The 22,411-nt window shown below is 36.4% G+C and overlaps 1 protein-coding gene and 1 long non-coding RNA gene across 2 annotated transcripts in view; one reads left to right on the plus strand and one right to left on the minus strand.

The window, feature by feature from the left end:
• LOC117242982 (dipeptidase 1-like) overlaps positions 1-21,554 on the minus strand; it is a 146,113-nt gene extending 124,559 nt beyond the window's left edge. The window contains exon 1 of the mRNA XM_033510064.1: positions 21,339-21,554. The gene's annotated coding sequence lies outside the window, so the exon portion shown is untranslated. The remainder of the gene's footprint in view (positions 1-21,338) is intronic.
• LOC117242984 lies at positions 4,413-21,789 on the plus strand. The gene is made up of 3 exons (XR_004495372.1): positions 4,413-4,424; positions 14,681-14,685; positions 21,556-21,789. It is a non-coding gene; the product is annotated as an uncharacterized LOC117242984 (long non-coding RNA).
• Positions 21,790-22,411: the final 622 nt, after the last annotated feature.

Consider the following 22,411-nt stretch of genomic DNA (forward strand, 5'->3'; position numbering starts at 1 on the left):
AATACTTGCTTGAAACTGTTGTGTAACTTATCTTATATCATTGAGACAATGTGAATATATTTCAGATACGTAATTTAAGAAACAAATAATAAATATAATTAGATAAAGATATTTGCAGACTTTTATTGAAAATAATCTTTTTCTTTGTTCCTCGTCATTTTTAATGAAATAATTCGAAATTATACTATATTGGATAATATGCAGTTTTAAAATGTTATCAGACGATGATAAAAAGAATCAAATCAATCAGAGTGCATTAACACCATTCGCACTGTATTTCGTTTGGTTCCGCCCTAAATTCGAGGTATCGATTTCATCTTTCGTCTAACGATCACAGGTGGTTTCATCAGGCGTCTCTAGCCTCTCGTTTCTCTTTCGAGCCGGTTGCATTGGCGAGTCAGCCGATTTTTGTGCGATTTCCACGCGCTAACGAGCCGCGAATCTCGGGTTTCCTAGAAAAACTCCGAGAAATATCGTAGCTAAAGATATCGTGGTGTGTGTGCTTAAGCGCGAGTGCAAAAGTCCGTAGGCTATTTCTTCCAGCCTTTCCTCCCTTGGACTTTCCTCCCTTCTTCTGTTCGTCGGTCACCAGGTCTTACACTTCTCCCTGTAGCCTTCTCTTGTTTTCCATCTCTTGGTTCTTGGTCTTCAGTTTCTCTTTCTTTGGAGCTCGCGTACCCCCTTTAAGTTTAAGATTAGTGGCAGCCTCATAATTGCTGGACCGATGGAAGATAATAGAAAAGAATATATGTATCGGTGGATAAATTGGAGGGAAAATCCTGTTTTCTGTTGTAGGAATATATATTTTGTTAAAATTAATGACAAAGGTTACTGTATGCATAATAATCAAATCAGATCTTCTTATCTTTCTTATTTTAACCGTTTTGATCTTCAGTTCATAGGATTCAAGAGGTTTTTAAACGTGTGTTGTGGTTAGTCTTAACCGGCTGAAGAGCTTAAATCGGGACTAACTTCGCGAATTTCAATAAGAACCAAATATTTTCTTTGAAATTTGAAGCTTGGGTATAGCTCTTCCTGTCTCATTAATTTTATTAAAACGTTAACTTGAGATAGTTTCGCTATTTAAATTCGTAAGTACTTGTTGAGTTGTTTCACATCAAAGCAATAAATTCAGTAACGAATATAATCCAGTACGAATTTTTACAAAATATACATCATATTAATGCTTAGCAATGTAGAGAGAAAAATATTCGACCAATCGGATTACTCGACTGGGATTTGAAACCGGATTTTCCACTCACCGAATGAGTAGTTTCTCCACAGAGGTACCCAGACCATCGGCGAATGTTTTCTCCGGAATTCTTATGTGTTATTAGACGGTTGCCTACAGTAATTAAGTAGTTCTTCGATATAGTAGATAATTGAACGGTTAATATTGATTAAATCATTTAAAATGTCAAACATAATTACATATATAATTTCCATAATACATAATGTTCGTAATTGCAATAATTTAACCCTTAGACTGTAAACGTTTTTACCCTAGTCTCAGTACCCTCAAACTGTAAACGTAAGTTTGTCGCATTCGGTGCATTTTTCAATAGGTACTCAATTTGGATTTTTACAAAAGTCAGCTTGTATATTTAGGATAAGGAATTTACATGACGCGAATAACAACAGGCTCTAATTATCAGTACAAATTAGTATTATACAAAAGAAAGAAATAGTCGTAATACATCACAATCAATGATAATTAAAATATTAAACAGAGATAAATAAAAAAACCGATAAATGAATCTTACCTCTGTTTCTCCGATATCTTCCAAGCGAAACTATACTTTGGTTTCTTTAACGATAGATATACATATTTATCTTTGTCCGTTTGGATTTTTTACATTTGGAGATATCGAAATGCCAATTGATTCCACAATTTTTAATTACATCGTGATAATAAAATCAAAATTCACATTCATATTTCATGAGATAAATGTAGTGGCGCGTTTGAATGAAAATTCACCACCTTAAATTTAATTTCGTCATCGTGTACGAACAATAAATATCGTCGCAAATATTTCGCTTGTAAAATGGAAAAATCAATATATATATATAGCACTGTTGCACATCACACTCTTAATCAATAAAGTAAAAGACAAAACCCGAGACTTATTCTTGTCCTCGTCGCTGAAACGTTCTGGCTGGAACTTCTCAGACTCAGGGAAATACTTAAGATCGTGATGCAATGCGTAAACAGGAAACCAAACAATGTTATCCGAACATACGATTAAATACTTGTAACCGAGTTCCGCTGGAGGCAATTGGAACTTTCGCACACAACCTGTTGATGAAAACCATCGGAGGATATTTTCGAAAATGTCTGCGATGTCACCATTTCCATGTACTTCATTTTCACGAGAGCCTCGTACGAAATCAGCCCGTTTCCTTCTTCCATATATCGATCCACCTCCTCCCTTAGTTTCTCTTGAACATCCGGATTAAGCGCCAACTCGTGGGCCATGTAACACATCAAGATGGAGGACGTATTGAAACCAACCAGAAAGAAGATGAACGTCTTTGAGCTGTGATATCATCGATAGTCGTCTGATGCTTGGCAGGCTTCTCCTTATCCATAGCCTGCATTAAAAGGTGAATCATGTTCGGTTACCTTATGGAAGAAGTTGGTAGCGTCGCGTGAAAAGAACAATGATTCTATCATTCTGATTGAACGTGGATTCACGCTCCCTATAAATTGACCGCTGTTGCAGCGCAACAGTGCGATTGTAATCGAGGACAATCCAGTGACGCGGAATTTTTTGGCATTAGCATACCTCTTTCCGTTTCTTAAATTCTACGCGCTTCCTTGTTATATTGCCTGCGAATCGTTGGTCGGACACTTAAACATCGCATGCGGTCACCTCACCATTTTGAAAAATGCCCTCTTCATTTCAAGAACGTGTCAAATCGGGAAATTCAAGTGTCCATCCCTAAACAATTTGGCTAACTTCAAACATCGTCCCTATCATCAGTCTGTAGTAGAACTTTATCGAGTAAACACGCAGTTCTTCTATCAAGTATACACGCCTGTTCCTATTTTTTCCGAACTGTCGTTAAACCTTAAAGAGACTCAATTGCATGAAGTTGCACTTCGAGGCAGTCGAGTAAAAGTTCGCGTGAACGATCTCTTGCATTGCAACAACCGCTATTACCTGATTTTGAACCGCTCTGCTGTGAATCTAAGAATAAGGAACAGAGAAAGCAATCGAGATACAACAAGAGACCTCACAGACTTCGTATTTAGGCAGATCAGTTTAAAAAGATTGAAATTAATTTAACCCTCGTACATGGAATGTTTTTAAACTTTGATACTCATTTACAATCATTCGAGATCACACAAGTAATAATAACTCTGGACACAGTCATATTCAGGAACATTTCCCTATCTTTTAACGCTAATTTGGAGCTTCTAACGTTTTTAATTTTTACGTAACACCTTACTTTCATCTAAAATCGTGCGTTTGTACAAAAATTGATGCTTTTCTAAAGAATGAGAATACTGCAAAACAGAAAATAAATTTTTCTTGCTGAGCCGTAACAGGAGAATAGGTTAGATGAACCTTTCTATATAACGTAGCATTTAAAATTTAGAAAACTTACTAGTTACTACTTACTAGTTTAAAATCTAAAAAATTACTAGTTTTAACATCCAGTCAACATGATATCATTAGTTACAAGTAATATTTGCGTAATATATGTGTAGTATCGTGGACGAAAGGCCTAAGAAATATCGGGCGAACTATGAACAATGTCGCGAGAGCCGAGGCGCCCATCAATGTGTCATCGGTCTTTTCAAGTGCATAGTTTCGTGGAAAAGACCTACGTGACCCTGGCCACGAGCGCTTGCAGAACACGTGTGCGGTGGGCCTAGGAAAAAGACAACGGAATGCGGCAACGGCCAGAGCGTTAGTCGAAAAGCAGAGTGCGAGTCGAGCGGAGACAGAGGTTGCGAGTGGCGTTGCCGAGAGAGTGTGGATTGCGCTGTTTTCTGTGCGTTTGGCGTGAATAGTTCAGGTTGAACAACAATCGTCTTTTTCTGTCTGATTAACATCTCTATTGTCCACTCTTTGTAAACACATTATATCACGATATTACATATGTGTACCTAACTTTTCAGTAGCAATCATCAGCGAGAAAGAAATGATTCTTGCTTCGTGCCACCGGGAACGAATTACAATAATTCAATGAAACAGTTAAATTTATTTGTTGTAGAAAATAAGGGAAAAATTTCTATCTCTGGAGAACGTGTGGTTATATTTTAATAGGTTTGGACAACTTCAAAGCCTGTAGTTCGCAAACTTGTGTAACTTAACCTAACTTCGGCAGAGACGAACTCCCTTTGCACATAATATCCGATAATCTCATGCTCACATAGCTAATAGCTCCTATAATAAGCGTCTATTTCGCTCACGGTCATAGTTTAAATATGCTAAATCTATCTGCACAATTAATTTACCACTTTAAAACTAGGTTAAATTAACCTACGATCTATTCGTATTTTGTTTAGATGAATTTATAAGTATTCGTAAAATAATCATTTAATGTTGTTTCTTTTAGCTTGGTGACAGTATGGTGGAATATATTCATTGCAGTATATTATAATATACTCGAACATTTCTAAAACGGCTAGTACTTTGTCATTAAACATATATGATATTACTAATCTTGAGAATTTTTTTGTAGAACAAATTTTCCATTCTTTTATTCATTTTTCCATCGTTATTTTTTATTGCATCTTATTAAATTAAAAAGTCCGCTACGTTATATCGAAGTTGTTTTTAACACGTGGCAAGAAAATGTATCAAAACTTTTCTAATTTTGGTTTTCAAGCATTGTCAGGGGAATGACTTCTTTATCTTAAAGTTCCACTTCTTATAAATGTATCTTTTTTAGTCTGTTTGTAGTTTTCTTTCGGTATACTGTACAAACTCCTTTGAGTTTGACTTTCCTCATATTTATCAAATTGTTTCCTGCAGTTTGTATGCGAATGAAAGTTTGAATTAAATTTTTGTCAGACTGAATTGAAGAGATTTTGTAAAACTTTTCTTTATACATCGAAACATCATGTAGTCTTTGTTGTAAAGTATGCAAAAAAGATGTTCCCTGCAACTTCTGCTCTTCTGTTTGCAATTTTTCTCAAACGCGATAACATTTTCTTTAGATCGACCCATCTCTTTACATTCTTTTTCGTACAGGATCAATGTAACATCTTCTTTTCTTGCAAAAGTAGGACCTGTGTGTTATTTTATTTCCTTAAATACCCTCCCATTGCATGCGCTCGTTCGATTCACCTAACCCCCACCGAGTCTCCAATTTCTACTCTCCTCCACCATTTCCTCCTCCAATAGTACCTATACCACCCACCACAGGAAAACAGCGTCAACACATCACAATTAACCATCCTTCTATCTCCCAGCGATTCAACCCCTCCCACACCCCCAGACAAGCGGCGCAAATCACTTCATATCCAACACCTCGTCTATTTCTACCAGACTTAGAAAAACATCGACATTCACCCATACAACGACTTACACGCTGTCTACCACCGAGTCCCCAGTTCTCGGTCTGCCGTTCTGTAGCACTGGAGGGTTCTTTTTCCCCCTTTTACGAAGTCGCGAAGTTGCCTCGCATTCTATTAGCGTCTGGCATCGATTCAAAGGGCACTGTAATCGAAGATGCAGGTGGCTGGAGGAGTATCGAAGGTTGGGAGAGGGTGGGAATCGATTCTAATCGAATCATGCCAGCCTGCACGGATTATATCCTTCTCACGAGATTGGTCCGGTCGTGGTCAAAGGACATATCGCTGGTCGACAATCACTTAAGGCCCACTCTGGCTGGTTAGAGAGCCGACCAGCCGCAAACGTGCCGTTGGCCTTCTTCCTTGGTGTCCAGGCAAATCGATCTTGATCTCACGGGTTCAGAAGAGGGTCTCTCCTTCCATATCTCCATATCTCCATATCTACCTTTCTTCTTTTTCTCTCTTTCTCTCTCTCTTGGCTTTGGTCTCGATTGAACATGATGATGAACATTGCGGTCGTCAAAGGAAATATTATTCTCCTCCCTTTCATTGATCGACCAAAACTCTTCGGTCGGCAAATACTTTGACGATGCCTCGCAGACGATATGATGCTAACTGCACTCTGCAAACCTCTAGCCGAGTTCGTTTACAACGTTTTATGACTGGTGGTGGTTGTTTCGTTGGTCATCGAGGTGTGGCTGCTAGATTGTTTGGTGCAATTAGGCGGCAAGCCTGATAGGGGGAGATCGTATTGCGAAGGGGGAGATGCGAATCGACAGGTGTTGGGGGTTGGCCAGATGGCGGCTCGTATCGAGTCTCGGTAGCACGGAGGATGCAGTTTGTATTAATTGCAGCTGGGAATTTTTCCTATTGCAATTGTGATTTGATGTTGGTTTTGGTTGTAAAAGATACGCGTCTTGTGGTGTTCGCGTAATTTGGAATTTGTAATAATTTTAGATGGGAGTTTTTGGTATCGCAGCTATTATAGTAATATATATGCAGTTTATGGAGTCATAATTATACGGAGTTTTATGCAGTTTATATACATTTCTGAGCGTAACAATAACACCACAGCATCAATTTTCGAACGTTCTGGAGTTCTATGGAGTGGTTTTTAAGTATTAACAATATCATATAAAAGGGATTGGGCAACGTTATATGTAATGAAGAAAATTCCAAAGAATATTTGAATTTGCAATTCAATTGAATTGCAAATTGAATTTATTTGAAAATAATAATAAACAAAATATTTCTCTGGTGAGCATTTATATGTACCAATGTATTTACAACGTATAACAATTTATTAAATTACAACGAAATGATAAAATTATAATGTAGGTGGTTAAAAAAAGTAATTTTAATAACGAGTATGACTTCCATCTTTATCTATTAATTCTAAGATGCGATTTGGCATACTTTTAACTAAATTTTTCGGAATTCTTGATTTGATTTTACATTTCAGTAACAACTATTTTTAACTACAAAATTTTTGAAAGTTGAATGTTTGCCGTACCATAATGCCTCATAGATTTTCGATTGGGAAGCATGCAGATTGTTTGAATTAATTCATGTTAAATCTTTCAAGCCATGCTGTGAGTTCTCAGCTTTTATGTATATGGGCATTATCTTGCTGATAAGTATTAAATTACTAAGTACTAAATTATTTTTCAAAATATCAATATCAATCTCTGTACTATTCATTTTTGAAATAGGGAAAGCAAATTGAAGCTTACTCCTCCAGCAGAATGCACACCACATGATAAGTTTTCCTCCACTGGAATTATGCTTAGAGAAGTACTTTTCTTCCTTACGAAGCTAAATAGTGAATTAAGTAAGGCATATTAAACATAAACTTAGCTCTCGATTTATTAATGTTGTAAATTAATGAATTGAAGTCTGACTACGTTGTGGCGTTTTAAGAACGTAGATGCAGACATCATTTTTTGTTTTGTAATGTACGGATTACGTTTAAAAATACGTTGAACGGTCCAACCAGAAAGGTTGAAATTACATTCCTTCACGGTTTCTTTTTAATGTAACTTTTTAGTGTATTGCGCGCAACTTTAACAATTTGTCTTTCAGTACGGCGAGATAACTTCTTTTTAGGTGTACCATTCTTGTTTTCTTCACGCATAGTAGGACCACGTAAAAATTTAGTACAACTTTATGAAATCGCCCGAGTTTACGATGCGATTTCAACAATTCTCAATTTTTGTTCTTTGTATGCTAAAATCGCACCTTGTTCTTTTTCGATAAGATAACTATCGCGTAGCATTGTCTGAATTAATCGAAAAACTTTGTGTTCGCTAAACACTTTATAAAAGAGACAGTTGAAAGAAGTTAAAAGTGAAGCTGGCGCTATTGTCTTGCTCCGATGGTAAAACAGTTTCTGATTATATCTTGACATATTCATAGACAACTTGGATGATTTTAGCTTGAAATCTGTTAGCATCAGCAACGCTCTTTCACATTATGCAAGTGACTTCTTCAAATTATTTTCTTAAAGTTCGAAAATGTTAAAAGTATCAGCGGTGCTATAGTTAGCTATAGTGTTCCAAAGCGTATTTGTCTGGTCTATACTTTCTTCTGTTTCAATAAATCGGATTAAAATAATTTATATGTACATCAATATTCACAGTGTATTTATGATTTATCCTATGTTATATATTTTTATGTTTCGAGTATATACTTGTGTTATGAATCGTTATATCGAACTGAAAAGAGGAAAGTGAGAACTCTGATCGACAAATAGAAGAAAATCTCAGGATCTTAGGACATGTGTGAACTTCTATGAGAAAACGTGCCCAAGTGTCTATTGAAAGAAACGATAAGAGACAGATGGTACGTTTACTCAGGAACAAATCAAAAAGAATTATTTTTATATCCGTTATAAGAACTTTTCCAATTGTTTGGACGAAAGAATCGTATTTTGTATTTTTATCAAAGCTTTATTTATTTTACCATTTATTTTTCCTGCTCTTGCGGACATTCTGTTTCAATTTGGTTCTACTCGAACGCTATTTTCTTTCGCAGTGAAAACAAATTTATGGATTCTAGTAATTTGTAGATGTTTAATTGAAACGTAACGTTTAGCCAAAATGAATTTTATAATATAAAAGTTTTCGCTACAATTGAAAATATAAAAAATCATTTTTTTTCAATCAATACTCTACTGGCGTGTCCCTTAGAATTTATATACATGTATGTTATTTAAACAGTTTTTATATATCTAGGAAATAAGACTGTGGTAAAGAAAGCAATGATAATATAATTCAAAACTTAAACAATTTGATTAATTTCTCGTAGAATTTTCTTCTTTAAACTTTTCACCCTATCTTGTTGAAAATCACCATAAATAGTTATTTTTCCCTTTCCTTCTTTCAATAATCTTCAATACTAAGTGTTACGTCGAGTGATATAAACCGTGCGACGTCCCTCGTTATTTGGCCGCTAATAAGGGTCCGCTGACCGTAAATCAGACTCTCAATAAACCTAAGGACCAACCATAAACTTAGACTTTTTAACTTAAGTAGTTTTTCCTATTCATCTTTACCGTGCAAATCCTTAATTCCATAAATGTTTTCGGTTTATGTATGGTCCTTAGAAAAGTCCTTAGGTTTATTGTGCGCTCTTAGAAATTACGGAAAAAGCTGATAGTTATATAACGGGAAAAACCGGGTTTTCCCATGAACAAGGTCACCCATGAGCCACGTTGGTAGGAGGTTTCCTCCTCCTATCTTCATTCATTAACGCTGGCCATAACCAATGGGTATCGCGGATCGTTACCCTCACTTTTCATAACGAAAAATGTGAACAACGAATCCGCTTCATTCGTTCAAAAAATACCTACACACCGAGCTTTCCTCCGTAATTACATGAGAGCGGAAGTTCAGTTAACTCTCAATTCTAACATACTCAACACCTCAAGACTTCTTCGACGACAACATATCTACCAGGTCTCGAGCTCTGTCTTCAGATCAGTCATCATCCCTACACTGATTCTCTCATCTAAGAGCAATCCATTTATTCTTCACTTACCTCTTACGCATCGGCGTTACTATCTTGTGTAAAGTTGTTGGAAATACATATTTTATAACCCAGTTAATCGCAGCGTTATACCACCTCAACCACCCCTGTTATCTCAACGGAAATCAGGGGATCGATCTGTTCGCGGTGTCGATTATTACAATCGTAACGGGGATTTACGACTCTCGTTGACGCGTTTCCTAGTGATCGCGTCTCCTCGCGACTGGTCGAGATTATACTAAGGATATCTACCTTCACTAAAAAAAACTTCCTCGTTCAATATATCGCTCTGAAGCAGTCAAACATTATTTACATAATTTTTAATTTAACTTTCCTGTCACTCGACAAGATAATTTGCGCGTTATGCAAATAAAAACGTTGCCCCATCGCCAAGTACTCTTATCAAGCCTTATCAAAGCAGCGTAGATAAAGTGAAGATTCCCCACCCCACCCGCCATGAAACTTTCGCTGAAATTCAATTCCGAATTACCGGTCAAATTAATTATTCGAACGGACAGGGAATCGCTGGATGAACGTATTTCTCGTCAAAGATCGATTAAATCCACCCACCTCTGCCCCGCACCTCCTCGCATCGCTGAATATTCCCTCTTCATAAATATGCTAATGTTACACAAACACAAATGCAATCTGACCGCATTCGTCGTCTAGCAATCGTTTTAATCTCTTGTTAGTTTGAGGAAGCAATCGTGCTCACTTCCTGTCTCTATCCATTTCGATCCTTTCCCAATCTCAGCCCCTCCTTTCGATTATTTAGCTTGGTCTGTCTGTAATTGAGCGTACAACGAATCTGTCTCACCGGGAATTTCGCATAAATCATACTCATTCCACTGGCAGAATCTGCATAAATCGATATCGATTGTTATTTTATGCGGGGCCATTTTTTATGCGGCTTACACCAGCCAAGACCGCGGAAGCCAGGCTGCATTAAACAATGTTGTTGGAGTATAGTGCGGATGCTTTTTGAGACTGATTTAGCGATTTGGCATAATTTTGTTGCAGCTACTACAGCAGATACGTGTCCCTCGGTTTACTAGAAGATAGAGACACGGTTTAAAAATTTGTACGTTATTCTACAACGTGTACATTGTGTACCCAATTTTTAATGAATCGGTGTAAACGAAAATAACAAAAATTATATGCTTTTATCGTACGAAGAGATATTACAAACTATAGATTTCGGGAAACGAATGTTTTTTAATCAGTATATCCACTTACAAGCAGATCGTTCTCATCTAATGAAAATCTTTAACGCCCTGTTTACAATTTTGTATACTTTTTATTTTCGAAATTACGTAGTTTACTAGTTTGAACTATCTTTTAACTTCTACGTTAGCGTAATCGGTGCCGACAAAAACTGCTGCGGGCAACTTGATCGAAACACGAATTTACAGGTCGTGTGCGGTTGTCTGGCCACAAATGACTCACTCCACTAGTCTCTGCTAACTCTCCTGTTCGCTATACAAAATTCGTAACACTCCTCCTCCCGTATTTACGTTTCATCAAAGCTGTTAGGCCGTATTATGACGAATAATAGATGGGAGTAGATTACAGAATTGCCCCTTACTCAAAGATTAACTCCTGATTCCTCCATAAAATGATTTTCCTAAAGGAATAAGCTAATTCATATCTTTTAAGATAATTAATTCTCTTAAAAAATTAATTCTCTTGTTGTCCTCATTAAATTAAAAGAGTGACGATGTGCGTTACTCCTTTCAAAAGTAGTTAAATACAAAATATACAATATTTTCTTTAAAGAAATAGGAAATAATTATATCCTTTTGAGGTAAATAAATTCATCTGTAAAAAGGTTGAGCTCTATTTAACTTTGCGCTAGATTTCCATTTAATTTAATTTAATTTAATTTAATTTTAATTAAATTTAATTATAATCTAATATGCACAATTTTAAAACATTTGTTTAAAGATGAACTTTATAAATACTGTTTATAATCTAGCAACTTTATAATAAAAGAAAATAACATAGTGTCTCTCTTTATTTTCATTTCTGAAATATGCGTCTATAGTTTGTCAACAAAAGTCAAGAATACATACCTCGTACTGTTTCGTTTAATATCGAATTTTTCAATTTACCTCCACAAACTTAAATTTACGTTAGACGTAACTTAATCAAAAGAAATACACCTTCGAATTTAGCTACGTGTTAAATTTATTTGCTATGTAAATACATCAAGTACAGAGCACAAAGCATCAATGGATGCTTACCGCCAAATCGTATATTATGTTCTGCTTCTTCTTGCTGACGTAAAAACTATTTATTGTTATTTTAAAAACAGATTCCAATCCAACAATGTATGCCATTGAAGAAAAACGTAAAGAGACAATATTAGTTAGAATTTCGTAAGCTTTGGCGACAAGTTTCACGTGACTCACGTGTCGTATTCAACGACGTTTTCTCAGACGAATACTGAGATTCGTGTGAAACGAATCCCAACCGAAAACATCTTCGTTCGATACGAAGCTTGGATTCACGAAAGAAAAAGAGAGAAAAAGGCAGCAGCGTGTCTTTGTTGGAAGTAAGTGGACCGATAAAATCTCGACGGCTTCCTCACGATAATATCATTTCGAGATACTTTCACGGGGAATTCACCGCACACGGCACTCGCACGACGAGAGAAAAGAATACCAGTGACGACAAAATACGATCGAGTCGGTTGAACGGATCTCCCAGGACCTTTCGAATGAATTTCTCGCCGCGTTTTTCATTCGCTTGCTACGTCGCGAAACTCTTCGGCTCGATCCGGATGAAAAGCTTTCAGAGATAGAAATCTGATGGACGGGAGTGCCCGTTCCTTCTTACGAAAGTGAAAGTTCAGCTTTTTACGATTAGATCGATTACGTTTAGATTTTACATCATTACCTTAATTACGTATACACTTCTTTCATTATCCTTAATTAGGCTCAAATCTTTTTAAGATTAGTTTGTTTAGATCCTGTCTAGATTTCCTTTTGTAACTAAATCAAGTGTAACATTTTTTTTATTTCGACTTAATTATACCCATATGTCTTCTACAATTAACATGGTTGCGACTGGATTGCAGGACTTATTAGGAAAATGACGATTATTTGTGTAGTTGGTAGGAAAAATAAGTTTTTAGCTGTTACACAGTTTTAGTTATTGATAGTCGCAATTACTAAGAACTGAAACAGCGTAATATTATCACCATTTTATTTTCTAAAAATTAGTGTTTAAAACTTGATGCTTAAAAAATATAACAAAAACTGCATTATAATATATTAGTGACGTTAAAGTAGATTTTTGAAAGCTTCTTCTTTGCTACGAGAACGTTAAACATTTAGAAGAAGACGAATTTGAAATTTAACTTTTAAAAGCATGGCGTAGCAACTTCGTCGTTTTCAGACTTTGAGCAGACTTGATCCAGCCTTAAGTATTGACTTAAATCATCTTAACTTCCCCAGTTTACGTTTTATTCCAATTATGCTGAAGATTTTTCGAAAACTTTTATGTTTAAAGTAACCTAGCAAATAAATAATTTCAAAATTATTAAAGTGAACATTTCATATTGTTAGAAATTCTTCCAAAATATTACTTGACCCTACTCTGGAAAATAAACTTAATGCTTATAAACGGAAATGTATTTTAATTTTACTACAAAGTGAGTATGTAAGCCCATTGTTAGTTTAATAATAACGTAGCTCGATTTTCTCTAGTAAACGTAGTCACAAAGTGCATGAACAAATATCTTTCAGCAACAGATTATTATTACGAGGTTGACGTACACCGCGTGAACCAAAATTTCCGGCTTCTCTCTCGGTTCTTACGACGACGCGTGAACAGTGAGCTTAACGTGCAGTTCAAACATCCGTAGATATTTGGACTACATAAGCTTATCTAAAATCTTTATGCAGTGAGCGAATGTTTGAAAACTTATCGGGATATATTTTCCTTAGAGGATCTTCTACGTGCAGTATATGACATGTTACGAAATAAAAAAAAGTATCGATTAGATTACGATTCTGTTATTGAAACTGAAGATAATGAACGATAATAAATAAGTAATAAATAAACGAAAAGGAAGATGAGAAGAGAGCTAAACGTACAAAATCATGATGCGCTATGAGGAACGCATGCAAGTAAGTAGAATAGGGATGTGAATTGTCGGACATAAGCGTTTAAGGCACATTCCAATGACACCGACACGAAACAAAAGGAGTACATCAGTTCCGCGTAAACACGGGTTGTTTCTCGAATCGCAACGTGTAACCTGCAAAGCAGTTTATTGTCTACCACGATGAGAATGTAATCGTTAATTACATTGTAATGTAATTATGCGTTCTAATCACGACTGCCATAGGTACCCGACTCTGATAGAGTTGATCAACGAGCAGATCGGATGAATCATTTCACTACAAGGAGTCGAGATTCCGTATCTTTGGCGTCCAACTATCGAGTGTAGTTTTAAGAAAAAAGGTTAAAGCACATGTGCTGTACAAACGAATGTAACGAAATGAATTACATATTGCATTCAATGTGCTTTTAACGTACTTTTAATATAAAACATCTTTCTATATCGGTTAGGTTTAGAGTGTGTCTAATTTAATATCATATTACAATCATGTTCTCAAAACAAAGCTGATCCTAACATCCGATCTAACCGAAATTTAACAATAAACTTCAAGATACTTTCTCACGCGTTTTGTATTTTTAAAATATCAAGATATTTTATGTACTTTAATTTAGTTCTATGAAATTATTAACGTTCTTCCAACATTACATTTAGTATGCATCAATCTACGACATTACCAATTTACTTTATATTTCCCAAAAGTGTTACAAAATACATAATAAAAGTCACAATTTCGAAAAGTCTGTTATTTAAATCACTGCGTGATTTCCATAAATGAATTGTCATTTTAATCATTCTTCTTGTTTTCCAACGGGGGAAAATATTCGAGAAAACAAATTGCCTCGGAGGCACAAAACTTACTCCAAACTCACGAAGAAATTAAGGAACTTACTATTCGCGTAATAGAATATTAACAATCTAAGTTAAAACTTTCATTCCTTAAAATTTCGTTCCAAATTCTATGAAACTTCAGCGCATTCGCTTAATAATGTAAGTAGTGGATGTTCTCATTATTTGTCTTGAACTCGTTAATATCTTACTACGAAAGATTGTATCGGAATAAAGTTGGGATAATAAAATTTCGGGTTAACATAAAAATAATCGAGTTTGGGCACTTCGAAGTCAAATAGAATCACAAAAGATGACAAAACTTTGTTATCATGTTTAATTATTTAAATCGATAGCTACGACATCTATGTTATAATCGAACAAATAATCATGTAACAATGATAGCTCGATAACTAGCACATTTTGGTATTCTAATTAATTCGACGGCAAGCAATCATCGAGCTTGAAATCCGAAACTCGGTTCGAAGTGATTCGCGATCGATTTAATTATCGAGAATCTATAAAAAGCAGGAACAATCTTGTTTGAGGCAGAAAGAATGAAATTGCGGCGGGCTGCGTAAAAATCAACGAGCTGGGTTCCCCAGGTGGTATCGGGAGGAAGCGCAGCTATTTGCTTTCGAATCCGTCGAATTAATCACCCTAGAATATCAGTCTTGTCGCGCTCGATTGCCGAGCCGGTCTAACATGATCGAAACTCGCGATATTCCCAGTTTAGACTTCTACGGTTCGATAGCTTCTCTGGTGAAAATCGTTACGGTTGCAGTTCGCTGAAATACTGTTATTCATGAAAGTACCTGGCAGAAAGTTTTTATATGCTTTTTATTTTATTGCGTTGTTACAATTTTTTTCAGGGATTGCTCGGATGTAAATTTTCGATTTAAATTCGCAATAGAAATGGTAGAGCTTGCAAAACCAACTATAGAAAATTGCTATTCCCTTTGTAAAATTGCAAAATGCGAAAAAAATTTTGTAGAGAATTACTTAGATATGCCAGGAAAATTTTTACATTGAAATTCGCATGTTTGCATTAACTGAAATTTACGTTGGGAAGACAGGGCTGATGCACCGAGTATTAATCAAAGAATCAATTAGCATTAATATGGAATTATCCGAATGTCTTTTAAATACTCTGTATATATGTAATTAAAAATATTTGATACAAAAATGAGCAAAATTTAGGAAAGGAAATGACAAAATAGTAAAAGTTATTATTTTATTTATAATTAATAGCCAACGGTACTAAAATTAGTTTATCTTGGACTATATATATATATATATATATATATATATATATTTCAGAAGTTTTCAAATTTTGCCAATACTTTACCTTATTTCCACGTAATATTTCGCGCTTGGGTTTCAAACTATTTTTCAAATATCCTCGTAAATACTCATTGGAATCTCTAATTATCACTTTGCGACGTTCATCGTGCAACACCCACTTATCATTTACTTTTCCAATGAAATCGACGAAAAATGAAACAAAAATATATATCATTCCCATTCATTTAGATATATTACATTCCTTCACTTTGACTGGTCGAATCCCCGCACTATAATTTCACTGCACCTGTTCTCATTGGCAAAATATCACTGTGGTATCCTAGTCGCACGTTAATTAAAGTCTTTAACACGAATTCAATTCCAATTAACGTTTGATATCGGTCACGGTCGTTTGAAAGATCAGAGATACGATTTCCAACGTCGGGCACATACTCAGAAGCTGAAATTATTCGCAGATATCAGCTCTTTCGCCAAACACTTGCACGATTAACAGGTTTCACGAGTAACAGATGGAACAGGAAGAATCTGTTGATATTAAACTTCGTGATTCGAGATTCACCATTCATGAACACGAGAATTCGCAAACGACTGCTCGTTGCTTTGTCATGAAAAGGTAACGCAGTATTTAATGTAGATGACTATAAGAATCTAATTGCAAGAAAGTTTACGAAGATGATTATAATTAGAAGACGATTGTACTTTTACACTTTCATGAGAAATTAACATACATACAATATCTTGCGAAAAATGAAACGAATAAAGTTTCCACGCATTAATTTCTTTAATTTCTCTACAGAAAGTCGACTTCTAACATTTGTTTATGATATTCATCGAATATATGTTCGTAATATTAAAAAATAATTCCTTTACTTTTATTCCAAGATGAAGTTTCTTCATTCCACCTAAAATTCTTTCAAACCCGAGCTGTCTTTCGGTCACGGAAACCAGAGATTCTCAAACCAACATTCCCTTCCTATAAACGAAAAGAGCCAGCTAAAAAGGAAGAACAAATGAAGAAAGAAATCAGATAGGAAACGTCTAGAAAGATAACAAGAGGTCGCTATTTATCCAGACATTGCTAGAGGCTCATTGTCACGTACGTTTTATTTACGACGTGGTTGAACCGTTGCCAATCAATCCATCGACTCCACGTGCTTCTGGCGAACACGACACTAGCTTCTAGTCAACGATCGATATCGAGCGGATATCAAGCCCGATATCGAGCCTCGGGGCGATCGTCTCGTGAAAATCTCCGTGGCACCGGTGTAAAAAGTCTGAGAAGTCTCCCAGAGAAAGAATTACGATCGACTGGCGACTATCGAACGTGTGTGTGTTCGATGGAAGGAATGGAGGTTCGCTCCTCTCGAGGGAAAGAGTGCGAACGCGACGCTTCTACGGAGCTGCTGAGGAAACAGGCGCGACATGAGGCTTCGGGAAAAAAACGAAACGTCACGCGAAGCAACTGGTTGCAAAGGCGAAGAAACCGAGAAGAACCGGCGCGAAGAGAGCTCCGCGAAATATTCGCCGTGGAGAATCGTTTTTTGGAGATTGTGTCTCGCGAAACTCTTTTCGCGACTGCTCCGGGGTGCCGCTGAAGGGATGATCGTGTATTTGCAAAGTTTCCGAGGTTCGGGTGGGAAAACTGAGTTGGTGTTGCGTTCCATTTGGGAATTCAGTGAGCCACGATTTCTATGTTATTGTGTAGTACATATTACTATTAGATTATCTCATAAGTAGATTGTCGTGTTCGTGGGATAGACGTGGGATATTTTTTGGATAGACGACTAGAGAAAATACAAATCTTAAATACAAATCTGTTTCACTTATTGAATGTTACAAGGAGGACTATGTCTTGACATATATTTTTACATATTATATTTGTGCATATCTTTAAACCCATAAATGCATAAATATCCGCAACCCACTTATGTATTATAATATGGTTTCTTAAAAATATATTAGTTTATTCAGAAAATTCGTAGCGATAACTGAGAAAGATTTAAAGCCGATATATTGTCACACAATTGGCATTTTATTGAACAGCATATGCGCCACTCCTCTTAATATCTTTTTGCTATCAATGAATTTCAGAACTTCTTTTTTAATTTTCTGTCCTTTCCGATAACGAATTCCTTCTGGTGGCTGTTACAGGTTTTTAAAGAATGAATGTTTTTAATGTTATACTGAAATTCGTCGGTCATCCAAATACTCACAATTTCACTACTTATAAAAGAAGATATAGCATACTATTTGAAAAAATGAAGGTGACCTTGAAATATCGTACCCTTCCAAATAAAAAAAAATAATAATGACAGAGTTCTGTATGACATATTAGGTTGTCCTAAAAGTTCCTTTTGTTTTATAAGGAAGTAATAGATGCACAACATTTTTTGTTTCATATTATTTTATTGAATTACGTTTGATCAATATTATTCTATTACTATAAAATGAATCATACATAAATCCGTAAAATAATATAAAATAAAAAATGTTGTGCATCTATTATTTCACTTATGAAACGAAAGAAACTTTTGGGACAACCTAATACAAACTTCGTGAATAAAGATTCCTCAAAATCAAAGATAAAAATTATTATGTTACTTAGTATATCGTTCCATCATTCTTGCAATATTGTGCTTCATAACCTGATTAATATCCTTGTACGTGAATTTCAATAATCGAATTGAAAGTTTAAATATTACGATCAATTAATTTCTGTCGTCCGCGTGTGTATGTTAAATCCGCAGTTATCAGTTATTTGTAAACGTTACATGTTTTAAAAATAAGCAAATGAAAGTGATTCATTTGGTTCCACATGTGATTAAAATGATGGATTTTAATGTCTCGCCTTTGTAAAATATTGAAATATATACCGTGTATTAACAATCATTCTAATGCTCCATAATTTTATAAATTTGGTTTTTCCTGCTTGATAAAATAAGTACAGAATAGTTAGTCCAGTTTATTTTGGACTAGTTTACTTCACTCACTACTAGCATTATTCTGATATCTTAGTTTACTTAAAAACGCCATGCAACACGAGATGTCGAAGGAATATGTATTTGAACATGTACGTCGATCTATGACCCGCGGCTGCCACTCGTATCAAAATGGAAATAGGAGACATCAAACATATCTCTTAAATCTAAAAACAAACTCACATGTATAACATCGACATTTCGTCATAAAGTATTTTCCATTCCTTTTGGCAAGCACCTACTATTATAAACATGAAAAAAGTTCTTAGATCCCTTTTCTTTCTCACTTCGTGTAATTCCTTGGTCTTTACTCGAAAAACGTATAAAGACTCAAAAATGCGAAGTGTCGTCTCTTTTATAAAATCAACGAAAGATGATCAGAAGTATTCAGGGAGCTTAACACGAATTCTCAACACGTGAGATCAAGACAGAAAATAGAAGGAAAGAAGAGAAAGACGAAGCGGAAGAATCTACTTCAATTTTCAAAATTACGTTCTTCCGCTTATCTCGCGTCGACGAAGCCGCGCCAACGAAAGATCGCGTTTCTCAACTAGTCTCACCTCTATTTCGCAAGACTCCCGTGAACGAGATCACGCGAGGACGCGGCGTGAACTTGTTAACGGAAGTAAACGAGCCATCCTGACGACGCGACGGGGCGTCGTCGCGCGAAAATTGTTTGTCGCGGCAGATCCGCGTGGCGATTTAGCCGGACGAGTATTAGGAACGCTCGAGTCGGTGGAAAATCATCAACGGGAGCGAGAGTCAGCCTGATTTATTTATCTATTAGCTGACACTGTACTGAAACGCATTATACACTCGACACGAATGTGTCCAAATTCTTAGAGTATCCGAAAACGCGAGAGACTAGCGGAAAAAGTTAAGGATTTTTGTAACTTTCTCAATTATATTGCAATATTTCAATATGTACAGTGGTGAGCGTAGTTTTTCGACCAGATATATTTTTCATTATACGTTCAAAAGTGATATTTTCAAAATTTGTATCTACGTAATATTATATAACTATATAAATAGTGTTTAATGGCTGTGCTGTTTTCTTTTACATGGCATGCATAGTATTTAACTTAGCAACATCTGACATTTTATAATAATGTGTTTACTGTAATAATAATCTCTACTCTCTAAACCTGACATCTTCTAAAATAACAGGAAAATATTTCAAACAGAAACTTACTTACAGAAATTTAGGATACTTAAAGTTTGCTAACATTTTACGAATTAAAAAATTAAAAAATTTTTCAACTGTCAGATTCTAGATGTGGCCATAGTTCCATTAATTTTTCCATGGAACCTGACGTCTATAACGAAACAAAACCATATTTCAAACAGGACTTGAAACTCACTGCCAGATTCTGAATATGACGAGAGTTCCCATTAATTCTTAAAATTTCAAATATTTTTACATCACAAGAAAATCCACCGAAAGATAGAATTTGTTCACATTTATACGAAATTAAGCCGAAGATGCAACCTCAGATTTGCAAACTGAGAAAAAGAATCTTGGGTCGTCCGTAAAAGCAAGAAACGGGATCCCATCAGCTATCTTCGTCATACGAATCCAGGTCAATCGAATCCTGTTAATTCTTCATACCGTGTCTGGTTTACAAACTCGAGTAAATAGTCGCGTAAAACGCGATACCAGCAAACACCAATAAAAACATCCTTCCTTCCTCCTTTTGAAGTACAATTTAAAACTCCTGTGAAACAGGCAGCTTAACGAAAACAAGTATCGAAGATTCGAAGCACTTCGCGAACTTTGACCCTCCAAAATCCTGGCAAACAAACTTTGTGCAAAACTAGCTATGTATTCTTCACTTTTATTACAAAATCGCCGCTAAAATTAACAACACACTCATATCTATCGATTCAAACACTAACCCGAGAAAAAGAGTCTCGAGAGCAGATTTTATATTGCACGTTTCATTTCGAAAATCCTCAAAGGCAGACGCCTCTATTGATACGAAACAAGTCATACTCCTCACTCCTAGGATAAATCTATTGATACAATAGTTGTAACAGAATACAGATATGTAACTACGAAATCGCAGAGTTTATTATGCTCCATATATATTTAAAAATTTTCTAATACCACTAACCCAATATAACTAATAATGTATTTACACATGCAGAATTTATTGTATTTGTCCAGGAAATCGAAGAAAAGGGAAGTAGACTTCGTACTGCATATATCGTTTTTAAACTAATTTTAAATTACTCAAAACAAAAATGTTAATTTCTGAATTCTCACTGAAATGGAACGAATTATATTTCTATCTTGCACGATAAAATCAACACCAGTAGAACTATCAAAGTAATCATCTCTTTAGGATGCCAGATATTCAATCGGAAAAGCTAGAGAAAGACAACATGTACCATTTCCAAATTTTTCTTCTCTGATAAATAAAATGAGTCATATCCTTTGTTTCCACTACAATAACGCAATCATGGCCACGAGCAAAGATTGCCAAATATTTAATCAAGAAACCTGCAAAAAGAATCTTGAACGCAGATATTATACTCCACGTACGTCAACAAATTTCTCAGAAGACAGTGATTCCTCATCCCCGAAATCGTTTAGTTTGTAACTTTCCAAGACACTTAGCGAGCTTCCCTTAGCCACGCATTTCCTCGACTTTACGATCTCGGCCGCAATCTTCTCTCCGACTTTCAGCCGACTCTCGATCCACGAATAAAGACGTTTCTACGAAGCTACTACAGAGCAACGACGTTGATCATTCTCATAGATATCTCCGATTTACGATTACAATTTACAAATCTCATTGGTCCACTCTAACCAGGCGGAAAAGAAAGAAAAAGGGAAGGAAAGAGATATTTCTCGATCAAGGGACAACTGGCGCGACCAGGTATTCACGCGTGGCGATCACTCGAGCGAAAACAAGCGGCGAAGAATTACATTCTACTGGTTATCTGTCAGCCGGCCGTGTTCAACTACGGGCATTCGATTAGACGGTCGCGCGCACTTGATTCACCAGAACCGGGGAGAATGAGCCACACAAGAACCGAGTATATATCACCGAGCGTTCTTCGACGAGACGACGGCGAAAAAGAAACAAAGAACAGAGCCGTTGCGCACTCGGCGACCGCCGCGGCAAGACTGGGGTCTGCTACCCGGCCGGGGTAGCTGCCATGGCAACCCGACAACCCCCGAAAGCTTCATCCTACGATCGGGTCCTCTCGCTCTTTTCCATGGTCTTCCGCAGTCGTCGATCTCTTCCCACGCGATCTCTTTTCATCCGTTGGAACCGTCGCTGCACACACGCTCTCTATCCTCTTCTTTTCACCTCTGTTTCACGCCTACCTCTTCGTCCTTTCACTCGTGTTATTTCACTCGCACTTGCAGCCTCCCTTTCTCCGTTCCTCTTCGCCATCCTCCCTCCCCAATGTTCCTCTGGAGCAGAACGGAGCTGGCCTCGCGCAAGCTCCGACCGCTGCCGGAGGAAAAGTCGCAGAAGCTCGTGGCCTCCAGGAGAATGCTCTGTCGCTCCGACTCTCTCCTTTTCTTTCTATCTACAACGTGAACGTGCGCGCTCTCGCCCGTACAGGCACGCCGTTACCGCGCGATTCTTCTGATACACAGGG

Source organism: Bombus vosnesenskii, unplaced genomic scaffold, assembly GCF_011952255.1.
Source record: "Bombus vosnesenskii isolate JDL3184/JDL3185 unplaced genomic scaffold, Bvos_JDL3184-5_v1.1 scf7180000013265, whole genome shotgun sequence".
NCBI classification, from domain to species: Eukaryota; Metazoa; Arthropoda; class Insecta; order Hymenoptera; family Apidae; genus Bombus; species Bombus vosnesenskii.